This window comes from Staurois parvus, unplaced genomic scaffold, assembly GCF_062004578.1.
Source record: "Staurois parvus isolate SC_StPar_1 unplaced genomic scaffold, SC_StPar_1.0 ptg001354l, whole genome shotgun sequence".
NCBI lineage: Eukaryota > Metazoa > Chordata > Amphibia > Anura > Ranidae > Staurois > Staurois parvus.
Window position 1 is genome coordinate 102,501 of NW_028319150.1, and position 15,000 is coordinate 117,500.

Below are 15,000 nucleotides of genomic sequence, written 5' to 3' on the forward strand. Positions count from 1 at the left end.
CCAAGGGCCACACGGAACGTTCAATAGATGTCATGCTCGGACGGCGGAACTGATGGAGGGAATGGGGGTCAGAGAGTGAGGACAGGACAGGTTGTTGGATGTGGAGGGGAGATGTTCCGTGAGGCTGGGAGAGATCGATCACCCTAATCGATGTTCCAGCTACAGACTGCTGAGCTCCGAGGGCCACACATCGTATACTCAAGGGCCGCACTTCATATACCCAGGGACGTCATATACCCGAGGGCCACATGTTATATACCCAAGGGCCACACGTCATATACCCAAGGGCTGCACATCATATACCCAAGGGCGTCATATACCCGAGGGCCGCGCATCATATACCAAAGGGCCGCAGGTCATATACCCGAGGGCCACATGTCATATACCCGAGGGCCACACATAATATACCCATGATTGGTTGATTTCCTAAAAATTTCCTAAAAATTAGTTGATTTGGCGTCATATACCCAAGGGCCACATGTCATATACCCAAGGGCCGCACTTCATATACCCAAGGGCGTCATATACCCGAGGGCCACACGTCATATACCCAAGGGCCGCACTTCATATACCCAAGGGCGTCATATACCCGAGGGCCACACATCACATACCCAAGGGCCACACGTCACATACCCGAGGGCCGCACTTCATATACCCAAGGGCCACACTTCATATACCCAAGGGCCGCACTTCATATACCCAAGGGCCGCACTTCATATACCCAAGGGCCGCACTTCATATACCCAAGGGCATCATATACCCGAGGGCCACACGTCATATAACCGAGGGCCACACGTCATATACCCAAGGGCGTCATATACCCGAGGGCCACACGTCATATACCCAAGGGCCGCACATCATATACCCGAGGGCCGCACTTCATATACCCAAGGGCGTCATATACCCGAGGGCCACACGTCATATAACCGAGGGCCACACGTCATATACCCAAGGGCGTCATATACCCGAGGGCCACACGTCATATACCCAAGGGCCGCACATCATATACCCAAGGGCCGCACTTCATATACCCAAGGGCGTCATATACCCGAGGGCCACACGTCATATAACCGAGGGCCACACGTCATATACCCAAGGGCGTCATATACCCGAGGGCCACACGTCATATACCCAAGGGCCGCACATCATATACCCGAGGGCCACACATAATATACCCATGATTGGTTGATTTCCTAAAAATTGTCGCAATTGTCAGAGTAACGCGGCGCCGTAACACAAAAAATGGCCTGGTCAGGAAGGGGGGGGGGGGGAATCCTCTGGAGGGGGAGGGGTTATTCTTGGTAAATGATGTTTCCGCTGAACGCAGTTTGGACGCGATTGGATGATTGACGCGAATACGGGATTGGTATCCGTTTCACGCTGATTTATGTGGTTTCTATGACAACAGGGCGATAGCGAGATTGGCGACGGCGAGATTTCTCTATGATCAGATTATTGGGCCTCATGGGAAATTTCTGGTACTCATTTCCAGCAACCAATCACAACCCGGGCAGCTTAAAAAAAAAAATCAGCAACTTCTCTTACACGTGATTGGACGTTCAAACTGAGACATACTTCTATTTTAGGAATTGTGAAAAATTATTAATTTCATTATTCACCAAAATCCGTAAAAAAAATGGGATTTTTTTCATACCCGCCCCTATGTACTATCGCCGCTGGGGTACAAAATACATCAGATTTGTGTTTCTAAGATTTTTTTTCTGTAAACTTTCCGAGATTTAGAAACAGATTTTTATTTTATTTTAAATTTTTTTTTTTTTTTATTTAATATCTAAAGGAAACATTGTGATTTTTAAATGATATTTTTTAAAGAAATCCTCCAATTAACCATTATTCTGAGCATGTCTGAAACTCTGGAAAGCAGAAAAATAAAAATAAAAAAAAGAGTAAAAAAGATCAAAGTTTTATAAAAGACGAAACAACGATACAGTTGATTTAAAATCCGTAATAAACAATTTCCTCGCATAATTAAAAAAAAAAAAAAAAAGAATTGAGCAGAAAACATTTGGAGCCCCCTAAGCGATCCAAACCTCACTACGCTTAAATATACAAAATGAAAAACAAAACTGATTGGGTGTGCTGGTTTGTTATTAAAATACCTAAAAAACAGAGACATGTACGGGGTGAGAGGGCCGATGTAAGGGAGGTGAGAGACAAATCTTTTTTTACTCATCCAGAAATGTTTCCAACCTCAACACATGGCATCGAGATCAAGCAAAAAAAAAAAAAAAAACAATCGAAAAAAAACTTGCAGATGTTTCTTTAGTAACAATTTATCAGTTCAGCAATCTGTGATCTTTTATGTATTTATTTATTTTTATTATAGTAATCTTAAGATTTGAAAGCTTGTTTCAAGAAGTAAATTACCTTCTGAGTAATGTGATTTTATATATATTTGTTGTATTTGTGATTTTATATATATTTGTTGTCTTTGTGATTTTATATATATTTGTTGTATTTGTGATTTTATATATATTTGTTGTATTTGTGATTTTATATATATTTGTTTTATTAGTGATTTTATATATATTTGTTGTCTGTGTGATTTTATATATATTTGTTGTCTTTGTGATTTTATATATATTTGTTGTATTTTTGATTTTATATATATTTGTTGTCTGTGTGATTTTATATATATTTGTTGTCTTTGTGATTTTATATATATTTGTTGTATTTTTGATTTTATATATATTTGTTGTCTGTGTGATTTTATATATATTTGTTGTCTTTGTGATTTTATATATATTTGTTGTATTTTTGATTTTATATATATTTGTTGTAATTGTGATTTTTTGTATTTTTGTTTTATTTATATTTGTTGTACTTGTGATTTTATATATATTTGTTGTATTTGTCATTTTATATATATTTGTTGTATTTGTGATTTTATATATATTTGTTGTCTTTGTGATTTTATATATATTTGTTGTATTTGTCATATTATATATATTTGTTTTATTTGTGATTTTATATATATTTGTTGTATTTGTCATTTTATATATATTTGTTGTATTTGTGATTTTATATATATTTGTTGTCTTTGTGATTTTATATATATTTGTTGTATTTGTCATATTATATATATTTGTTTTATTAGTGATTTTATATATATTTGTTGTATTTGTCATTTTATATATATTTGTTGTATTTGTCATTTTATATATATTTGTTGTATTTGTGATTTTATATATATTTGTTGTCTTTGTGATTTTATATATATTTGTTGTATTTGTCATATTATATATATTTGTTTTATTAGTGATTTTATATATATTTGTTGTATTTGTGATTTTATATATATTTGTTGTATTTGTGATTTTATATATATTTGTTGTATTTGTGATTTTATATATATTTGTTGTCTATGTGATTTTTTATATATTTGTTGTCTATGTGATTTTATATATATTTGTTGTATTTGTGATTTTATATATATTTATTGTCTATGTGATTTTTTATATATTTGTTGTCTATGTGATTTTATATATATATTTGTTGTATTTGTGATTTTATATATATTTGTTGTATATGTGATTTTATATATATTTGTTTTATTAGTGATTTTATATATATTTGTTGTATTTGTCATTTTATATATATTTGTTGTATTTGTGATTTTATATATATTTGTTGTCTTTGTGATTTTATATATATTTGTTGTATTTGTCATTTTATATATATTTGTTGTCTATGTGATTTTATATATATTTGTTGTCTTTGTCATTTTATATATATTTGTTGTCTATGTGATTTTATATATATTTGTTGTATTTTTGATTTTGTATATATTTGTTGTCTTTATGATTTTATATATATTTGTTGTCTTTGTGATTTTATATATATTTGTTGTCTATGTGATTTTATATATATTTGTTGTATTTGTGATTTTATATATATTTCTTGTATTTGTGATTTTATATATATTTGTTGTATTTGTGATTTTATATATATTTGTTGTATTTGTAATTTTATATATATTTGTTGTATTTGTGATTTTATGTATCTTTGTTTTATTTATATTTGTTGTATTTGTGATTTTATATATATCTTCTTATATTTGTGATTTTATGTCTCTTTGTTATATTTGTGTTTTTATGTATATTTGTTTTTTTTATGTGATTTATGTATATTTGTTGCATATATTATGCCTGTCCAGTTTGTCAGTGATATTTAGATGTTTATTTGCTTTTATTCTGGATGTTTTCAGAGGCTGAAGTATATCTTATTGTTGATTTTTGTTGATGAATGCTCACAACTGTTCTTTTATATAAAATGCTATTTTAAATATATTATATATATATGGCTAAATGTCAGAAATATCTAACATTAGAAATTCTTTATGTAGCTTGGCTAGCTATTGCCGTTTTATTTTTAATGCTATTAAAATGATATATAATTCGGAGGAAAAAAATATATATACATTTTAGATTTATTGTATATTTATATTTTATATATATATATATATATATATATATATAGAGAGAGAGAGATACACACACATATATATATATAATGTAAATTTTTTTTTACATTTTGCTAACATAAGAAACTGAATACATAAATAAATCCCCCCTCTATGTATTTCTAGTTAGGACTGATGCCATTCTATGTTCTGTATTTCTCTGAAAATTATCACCTGAAATAATCATGTTTTCAGTGAAGACCGGCTCCTGTATGAGTCACTCGAACTTCGAGTTTCAATACTTCATTATTCTTTCATAGTAAATAGATAATAACAGGGTTGTAGTCGGCGCATTCAATGAGAATGTTACTTTGTAACAAGTTGACAACTACATAATAGTATGAAAAACAAAACAATTTATTATTATTATTATTATTATTATGATTGATGACTTATATGGCGCCAACAGCTTGGGCAGCGCTGTACAAATACAATACAACTGAATACAGAGTGCTCCCCTGTGTCCCCCATGTCTCCAACTCCATCCCTGTGTCCCCCATGTTTCCAACTCCACCCCTGTGTCCCCCATGTTTCCAACTCCACCCCTGTGTCTCCCATGTCTCCAACTCCACCCCTGTGTCCCCCATGTCTCCAACTCCACCCCTGTGTCCCCCATGTCTCCAACTCCACCCCTGTGTCCCCCAAGTCTCCAACTCCACCCATGTGTCCCCCATGTCTCCAACTCCACCCCTCTGTCCCCCATGTCTCCAACTCCACCCCTGTGTCCCCCATGTCTCCAACTCCACCCCTGTGTCCCCCATGTCTCCAACCCCACCCCTCTGTCCCCCATGTCTCCAACTCCACCCCTGTGTCCCCCATGTCTCCAACTCCACCCCTGTGTCCCCCATGTCTCCAACTCCACCCCTGTGTCCTCCATGTCTCCAACTCCACCCCTGTGTCCCCCATGTCTCCAACTCCACCCCTGTGTCCCCCATGTCTCCAACTCCACCCCTGTGTCCCCCAAGTCTCCAACTCCACCCCTGTGTCCCCCATGTCTCCAACTCCACCCCTCTGTCCCCCATGTCTCCAACTCCACCCCTGTGTCCCCCATGTCTCCAACTCCACCCCTGTGTCCCCCATGTCTCCAACCCCACCCCTCTGTCCCCCATGTCTCCAACTCCACCCCTGTGTCCCCCATGTCTCCAACTCCACCCCTGTGTCCCCCATGTCTCCAACTCCACCCCTGTGTCCTCCATGTCTCCAACTCCACCCCTGTGTCCCCCATGTCTCCAACTCCACCCCTGTGTCCCCCATGTCTCCAACTCCACCCCTGTGTCTACCTTCTGTTTGTAATTACAAATCTGTGTACTTCATGTCTTCAAGTGTGCCCGCAAGTGCCCCTTGTTGCCAGTTGCATCCCTGTGTGCTCCATGTCTCCAAGTACACCTTGAACGTCCCTCATGTCTCCAAGTACACCTTGAATGTCCCTCATGTCTCCAAGTACACCTCGAATGTGCCCCATGCTTCCAACTCCACCCCTGTGTCCCCCATGTCTCCAACTCCACCCCTCTGTCCCCCATGTCTCCAACTCCACCCCTCTGTCCCCCATGTCTCTAACTCCACCCCTGTGTCCTCCATGTCTCCAAGTGTGCTCCACTCTGTGCCCCATGCTTCCAACTCCATCCCTGTGTCCCCCATGTCTCCAACTCCACCGCTGTGTCTACCTTCTGTTTGTGATTACAAATCTGTAATTCAAGTGTGCCCGCAAGTGCCCCTTGTTGCCAGTTGCATCCCTGTGTGCCCCATGTCTCCAAGTACACCTTGAACGTCCCTCATGTCTCCAAGTACACCTTGAACGTCCCTCATGTCTCCAAGTACACCTTGAACGTCCCCCGTGTCTCCAAGTACACCTTGAAAGTCCCTCGTGTCTCCAAGTACACCTTGAACGTCCCTCGTGTCTCCAAGTACACCTTGAACGTCCCACGTGTCTCCAAGTACACCTTGAACGTCCCCCGTGTCTCCAAGTACACCTTGAACGTCCCCCGTGTCTCCAAGTACACCTTGAACGTCCCCCGTGTCTCCAAGTACACCTTGAACGTCCCCCGTGTCTCCAAGTACACCTTGAAAGTCCCTCGTGTCTCCAAGTACACCTTGAACGTCCCCCGTGTCTCCAAGTACACCTTGAACGTCCCCCGTGTCTCCAAGTACACCTTGAAAGTCCCTCGTGTCTCCAAGTACACCTTGAACGTCCCCCGTGTCTCCAAGTACACCTTGAACGTCCCACGTGTCTCCAAGTACACCTTGAACGTCCCCCATGTCTCCAAGTACACCTTGAACGTCCCTCATGTCTCCAAGTACACCTTGAACGTCCCCCGTGTCTCCAAGTGCACCTTGAACGTCCCCCGTGTCTCCAAGTACACCTTGAACGTCCCTCGTGTCTCCAAGTACACCTTGAACGTCTGCCATGTCTCCAAGTACACCTTGAACGTCCCCCATGTCTCCAAGTACACCCCTCTGTGCTTCGTGTATCCAAATACGCCCCCGTGTGGCCTGCAACTCCAGCTGCACCCTGAGCACCTCCATGTCTACAAGCAACCAATTATTTTGAGGGGTGTCTTGTGGGTGATCACAGACCTGAAAGATGATTGGTTCACTCAGAATCTGGTGCAGCTGTGCATGGTAGCCAATCAGCTTATAACGTCAGCTTGTTCAAAGAAACCTGGAAGCTGATTGGCTCCCATGCACAGCTGCAGTGCTGAGACAAGGTCATCCGGTGCCCAGGGCAAAGAGGCCAAACTGCACCAAGAGGGGCCAGCGGTGGAATAATCTGCAGAATATATCAATATGGATCTGTCAGGAGGGGGATGGGACGGACCGATGTTCTGCAGATCTCTAGAGGGGCCAGTGGTGGAATAATCTGCAGAATATATCAATATGGATGACAGGAGGGGGATGGGACGGAGCGATGTTCTGCAGATCTCTAGAGAGGTCAGTGATGGGATAGTCTGCAGAATATATCAATATGGATCTGTCAGGAGGGGGAGGGGACGGTCTCTGTGGTGACACCCCCCAGAGAGGCCCGGGATCCCCCCCCCCCCCCCCCCCGCACACATGTCACCTGTCTCTATGTTGTGGGATGTTATCAGTGCAGAATATCGATCGCAGATATAAAAGGCGCAAACAGTTACATTTCACACCTGCTGCGGGGGATGGGGGGGAATTACAGCAACCAAAAATAAAATCTATATAGTACTCGACTCCATAAAGGGGGGCTGCGGGTCCATAAAGGGGGGCTCTGGGTCCATAAAGGGGGGATCCGGGTCCATAAAGGGGGGCTCCAGGTCCATAAAGGGGGGATCCGGGTCCATAAAGGGGGGATCCGGCTCCATAAAGGGGGCTCTGGGTCCATAAAGGGGGGTTCTTGGTCCATAAAGGGGGGCTCCGGGTCTATAAAGGGGGGGCTTCAGGTTCATAAAGGGGGGCTCCGGGTCCATAATATTTACTTTTTATTGTATTATATATATATTTTACTTTTCTTCTTCTTATTATTATTCTATTATACATATGACTTATTTTTTTATAATTTTTTTGTTATATTATTTACATTTTTTTTTGTCTGCTTTACGTAACCCATAAATGTTCAGTCTGGTTTTCCATGGGCAGGCAGATTTGCATATTATGTATTGTGTTTATCAGCCATGCAATGTGATTGCCATTTACTGTTTTTTTTATACTTTTAAAACGTTTACTTTTTATTCTATTATTTGTTTTCCTTTTATTTTTATTCTATTGTTTTATATATATTTTTTACCTTTTCTTCTTCTTATTATTATTATTATTCTATTATACGTATAACTTTTATTTTTTTATATTTTTTCGTTATATTATTTACTTTTTTTTGTTATATTATTTACATTTTTTTGGTTACATTATTTACTTTTGTTGGTTATATTATTTTCATTTTTTTGTTATATTTTTACATTTGTTTTGTTATATTATTTACATTTTTTGTTATATTATTTACATTTTTTTGTTATATTACTTACATTTTTTTTGTTATATTATTTACTTTTTTTTGTTATATTTTTTAAATTTTTTTGTTATATTATTTACATTTTTTTTGTTTTTTGTTATATTTGTTACATTTTTTTGTTATATTATTTACATTTTTTTTGTTATATTTTTTACATTTTTTAGTAACATTATTTACATTTTTTTTGTTATACTATTTGCATTTTTTTTGTTATATTTTTTAAATTTTTTTGTTATATTATTTACTTTTTTTGTTATATTTTTTACATTTTTTTTGTTATATTATTTAAATTTTTTTTGTTATATTTTTTAAATTTTTTTGTTATATTATTTACTTTTTTTGTTATATTTTTTACATTTTTTTGTTATATTATTTACTTTTTTTGTTATATTTTTTACATTTTGTTTGTAATAATATTTACATTTTTTTTTGTCTGCTTTGCGTAACCCCTAAATGTTCAGTCTGGTTTTCCATGGGCAGGCAGATTTGCATATTATTTGCATATTATGTATTGTGTTTGTCAGCCATGTGATGTGATTGCCATTTACTGTTTTTTTTTTTTAATATCTCAGTCTGGGGCCCCGGGGCCCCCGCTGTAGGTGAACTACCTGGCAGTGCAGGTCGGGGAAGCTTGACCTTTTGCGTTCCCGTTAGGATCCGGCAGATAAAAGGGAGATTTCCCGTCATCTCGGGGCTCTCAGAGCCTCTTGAGTAATATCTGTCGGCAGGTCGGCCTCGGCTGACTCACATTTGCACCTTTTTTCTCTCGTCGCTTTGATGCCGCGACGCCCACGGAAAAAAAACCTAGACTTAGCCAACCGGGGGTGGCGGGCTTGTGAAATATCCTGTCCGGGCGACGCTGGTACGTACGCCGCTTGGAAAGAGTTGTCAGCGGGGCGCCGGCATCCACGACAACTCGCCCCAGATTCTCCTTCCCCTGAAAACCTCAAACTTGTCTACTGCTGCAGATGTGAGAGACACGCCGACTTCTGCGCACTGTGCGCTGACCCCGCCCTGTCATGTGACGTGGCCTACCACTTGGTGGCTGAGTGGCTGTTGTTCCCAGCTGCTTCCACTTTGTTATAATCCCACTAACAGCCAGGAAAGGTCACTGATGGAGGGGATTGGAACACCTGAATCACATGATATGGAGGGGATTGGAACACCTGAATCACGTGATATGGAGGGGATTGGAACACCTGAATCACGTGATATGGAGGGGATTGGAACACCTGAATCACGTGATATGGAGGGGATTGGAACACCTGAATCACGTGATATGGAGGGGATTGGAACACCTGAATCACGTGATATGGAGGGGATTGGAACACCTGAATCACGTGATATGGAGGGGATTGGAACACCTGAATCACGTGATATGGAGGGGATTGGAACACCTGAATCACTTGATATGGAGGGGATTGGAACACCTGAATCACATGATATGGAGGGGATTGGAACACCTGAATCACATGAAATGGAGGAGATTGGAACGCCTGAATCACATGATATGGAGGGGATTGGAACGCCTGAATCACATGATATGGAGGGGATTGGAACGCCTGAATCACATGATATGGAGGGGATTGGAACGCCTGAATCACATGATATGGAGGGGATTGGAACGCCTGAATCACATGATATGGAGGGGATTGGAGCGCCTGAATCACATGATTGGGAGGGGATTGGAGCACCTGAATCACATGATATGGAGGGGATTGGAACGCCTGAATCACATGATATGGAGGGGATTGGAACGCCTGAATCACATGATATGGAGGGGATTGGAGCACCTGAATCACATGATATGGAGGGGATAGGAACATCTGAATCACATGATATGGAGGGGATTGGAACACCTGAATCACATGATATGGAGGGGATAGGAACACCTGAATCACATGATTGGGAGGGGATTGGATCACCTGAATCACATGATATGGAGGGGATTGGAGCACCTGAATCACATGATTGGGAGGAGATTGGAACACCTGAATCACATGTTATGGAGGGGATTGGAACACCTGAATCACATGATATGGAGGGGATTGGATCACCTGAATCACATGATATGGAGGGGATTGGATCAGCTGAATCGCATGATATGGAGGGGATTGGAGCACCTGAATCACATGATTGGGAGAGGATTGGAACACCTGAATCACATGATATGGGGGGGATTGGAACACCTGAATCACATGATTGGGAGGGGATTTGAATGCCTGAATCACATGATATGGAGGGGATCAGAATACCTAAATCACATGATAGGAGGGGATTGGAACACCTGAATCACATGATTGGGAGGGGATTGGAACACCTGAATCACATGATATGGAGGGGATTGGAGCACCTGAATCACATGATTGGGAGGGGATTGGAGCACCTGAATCACATGATTGGAGAGGATTGGAGCACCTGAATCACATGATTGGGAGGGGCGGGGCCAATACGTTGGGCGATATAGTGTGTGTCAGAGATTTCCTCTCACTTCCTGTCTTGGTGACACAGCAGGAAGTCCGTAGAGCCCCTCATCAGGTAGAGCTCCTCCCCCTCCGTGTCTGCAGACCCTTCTGGCCGCTCCCACTAACATTGCACTTTCTTTGAAGAGCGATCGGAGACAGATATAGCGCACGTCCTGTCCTCGGGTGACAACATTCACCCACACAGCTGTCACTATAGGCTGGACTACAGATCACCTCCCCCTTCTCCTCTCCTCCAGAACCTTGGGGGAGGTGTACTGCCGTATTTATGGAGGAAGAGGATTGTCACCCTAGGACAAGACTACAGAATACTCTTCTCCAGCACATACATGGAGGTGTTCTATAGTGCTTCTCCATAGATACAGTACAGTGAATGTTGTCGCCCAAAGACAGGACTGCAGGTCACCTCCTCTCCTCTTCTCCAGACCCTTGGGGAGGTGTTCTATAGTACTGCCATAGGGTCACAATGTTTGCTCTTTGTGCTGTATGGAGGAACAGCATTGTCACCACCTGGAAAAGACTATTGAATACAGGGGGAGGTGTTCTATAGTCCTATTCCAGGGTGACTCACTCAGCGTAATGTATCTATGGAGAATCAGTGATGTCACCCCAGGGCAGGGCTACAGAACGATCCCCCTCTCCTCCAGTACATACTGTAGATGGAGGTGTTCTATAGTCCTCCTCCATAGGTACAGCACAGTGAGTGAGTGTTGTCCCGCCAAGCCAGGACTACAGAACGCTCACCCTCTCCTCCAGTACATACTGTAGATGGAGGTGTTCTGTAGTCCTCCATAGGTACAGCACAGTGAGTGTTGTCTCGCCAGGCCAGGGCTACAGAACGCCCCCCCTCTCCTCCAGTACATACTGTAGATGGAGGTGTTCTATAGTCCTCCTCCATAGGTACTCCTCCACATGGACAGCTAAGAACAATGTAGCAGATAACAAGGTCACCAGCTCACCGGATTTCTGGCCGGATCAACAGGACAAGCCGGCTGTCTCCACCCATCCGCTGATCCCGAGGGAGAAACTAAATATATATATAAAATAGAAATAAATATAAATATGTTAAAATAAATCTATAAAATTATATAAATAAATATGTAAATATATATCTGTCTATAAAATGCAAATCACAGAAAAAAAGTGTATAAAAGAAATAGATAACAATAATATAAAGAAATATAAATAAAGTATGCCAATAAAAAAATAGGCGAATATTAAAAAAATATAAATAAATATAAAATACATGAATAAATATATAAAATAAAATTAACCATATGTAAATATAAACTACAAATATATAAATATCAAGTAAATATAAATAAATATGTACATATAAAATCACATAAAATACATTTACATACATTATAAATATAAATATGTAAATAAAATATATATATAAATTAAAAAATATGAATACATTTATAAAATAGATATAAATATGTGAATCTAAAATAAATATATACAATATAAATACAATATAATACAGTATAAATAAATATACATGTGTAAATCTAAAATATATATAAAATCTAAATTGAAATAAACATGTAAATCTAAAATAAATATAAAAAAATCTAAAAATTTTTTTATATATATATATATATATATATATATATATATATATAATCTAAATACATATAACTGTGTAAATCTAAAATCTAAATGAATATATAAAATCTAAATTATTATTATTATTCAGTATTTATATAGCGCCAAAGGGTTTGTCTATGTATATGTAATATAAAATATATATAAATATAACTGTGTACATCTAAAATAAATATATATATAATATATATTAATATAAATGTGTAAATCTAAAATAAATATACATAAAACCTAAATACATATAAATGTGTAAATCTTAAATTTATATAAAATCTAAATGAATATAAATATGTAAATTTAAAATACAAATTAATATATAAAATCTAAATGAATATAAATATGTAAATTTAAAATACAAATTAATATATAAAATCTAAATGAATATAAAAATGTAAATTTAAAATACAAATTAATATATAAAATCTAAATGAATATAAAAATGTAAATTTAAAATACAAATTAATATATAAAATCTAAATGAATATAAAAATGTAAATTTAAAATACAAATTAATATATAAAATCTAAATAAATATAAAAATGTAAATTTAAAATACAAATTAATATATAAAATCTAAATGAATATAAATATGTAAATTTAAAATACAAATTAATATATAAAACCTAAATGAATATAAAATTGTAAATTTAAAATACAAATTAATATATAAAATCTAAATGAATATAAAAATGTAAATTTAAAATACAAATTAATATATAAAATCTAAATGAATATAAATATGTAAATTTAAAATACAAATTAATATATAAAATCTAAATGAATATAAAAATGTAAATTTAAAATACAAATTAATATATAAAATCTAAATGAATATAAAAATGTAAATTTAAAATACAAATTAATATATAAAATCTAAATGAATATAAAAATGTAAATTTAAAATACAAATTAATATTTAAAATCTAAATGAATATAAATATGTAAATTTAAAATACAAATTAATATATAAAACCTAAATGAATATAAAATTGTAAATTTAAAATACAAATTAATATATAAAATCTAAATATATATAAAAATGTAAATTTAAAATACAAATTAATATATAAATTCTAAATGAATATAAAAATGTAAATTTAAAATACAAATGAATATATAAAATCTAAATGAATATAAAAATGTAAATTTAAAATACAAATTAATATATAAAATCTAAATGAATATAAAAATGTAAATTTAAAATACAAATGAATATATAAAATCTAAATGAATATAAAAATGTAAATTTAAAATACAAATTAATATATAAATTCTAAATGAATATAAAAATGTAAATTTAAAATACAAATGAATATATAAAATCTAAATGAATATAAAAATGTAAATTTAAAATACAAATTAATATATAAAATCTAAATGAATATAAAAATGTAAATTTAAAATACAAATGAATATATAAAATCTAAATGAATATAAAAATGTAAATTTAAAATACAAATTAATATATAAAATCTAAATGAATATAAAAATGTAAATTTAAAATACAAATTAATATATAAAATCGAAATGAATATAAATATAATATTAATGTAAATTCGGAAATATGAAATATATATATATATGTAAATCTAAATATAAAAGAAATATATAAAAAAAATAAATAAATAGAAAAAGAAATAAATATAAAGCAAAACAATTCTGGAAGGCCAATCAGTCCGATTCGATTTCCTGTCATGCGTGGTCCCGGGCGCCCCCGTGTCGGTAACGTCTCAAAATAAAATCAGAAGAATGAGTTAAAAAAAAAAAAAGAGTTTATGCAAATCATGGCCGGGTCACATGACCCCCCTATGCAAAATTTATTAGAGTTGTGGAAAATAGACCCCCCTCGCCCCCTCATGATTTCGGGTGAAAGTTGTGTAATCCCCCCCAGACCTCCCCTCTCCTTCCCATCATCCACCTCTCCCAGCGCAGGGGCTGCACATGCCGACCACGACGCCGAGGCCGGCGGTGACGGTGAGTAAGCCGGGGCCCGGATGTCTGAGGTTTCTCGGCAGGTGGGACGCGCGGCGGTTGGTTGGCACACGACTTTGCTCAGCTTCTCGTCACACTTTGTTGTGTCGGCGGGTTTGACACTTTCAGTCTTAACACTTTCCGCCCCGGGAGGTAAAAATAAGGTGCTTTCCGCACAGAGTGCACACTCAGCAGAGCCGGCCGGACGGCCCTGGGAACACGGCGGCGGGGGCGGCGGTGGAAACCGATCAGCCAAAATTAGAACTTCTCTTTGGAAAAAAAAAATTAAAAAAACAATAAAAAAAAAAAAAAAAGGATACAACATTAATGACATTTAAAGAATTAATCGACTATTTATGCGAATAAAAAACATAAAAGAAATAACAAAAAAGTCATAAAAGAAAAGTGCGAAACGGATATTTATAGATTGCGACAAACGCAAAGAAATGCAAAAAAAAAAGACTTCGCAGGACGCAACG

At 36.6% G+C, this 15,000-nt stretch overlaps 1 protein-coding gene across 2 annotated transcripts in view; it reads left to right on the top strand.

The window, feature by feature from the left end:
* Nucleotides 1-15,000, top strand: part of LOC149436440 (nuclear receptor ROR-gamma-like) — a 34,743-nt gene that overhangs the window by 4,010 nt on the left and 15,733 nt on the right. The window contains exon 1 of one of the 2 annotated variants that reach the window (XM_089661627.1): nt 14,091-15,000. This exon is cut by the window's right edge and continues 245 nt beyond it. The exons of the other annotated variant lie outside the window; for it this stretch is intronic. The gene's annotated coding sequence lies outside the window, so the exon portion shown is untranslated. Of the gene's footprint in view, nt 1-14,090 lie in introns of those variants that run through there. 2 annotated transcript variants of the gene reach the window in all.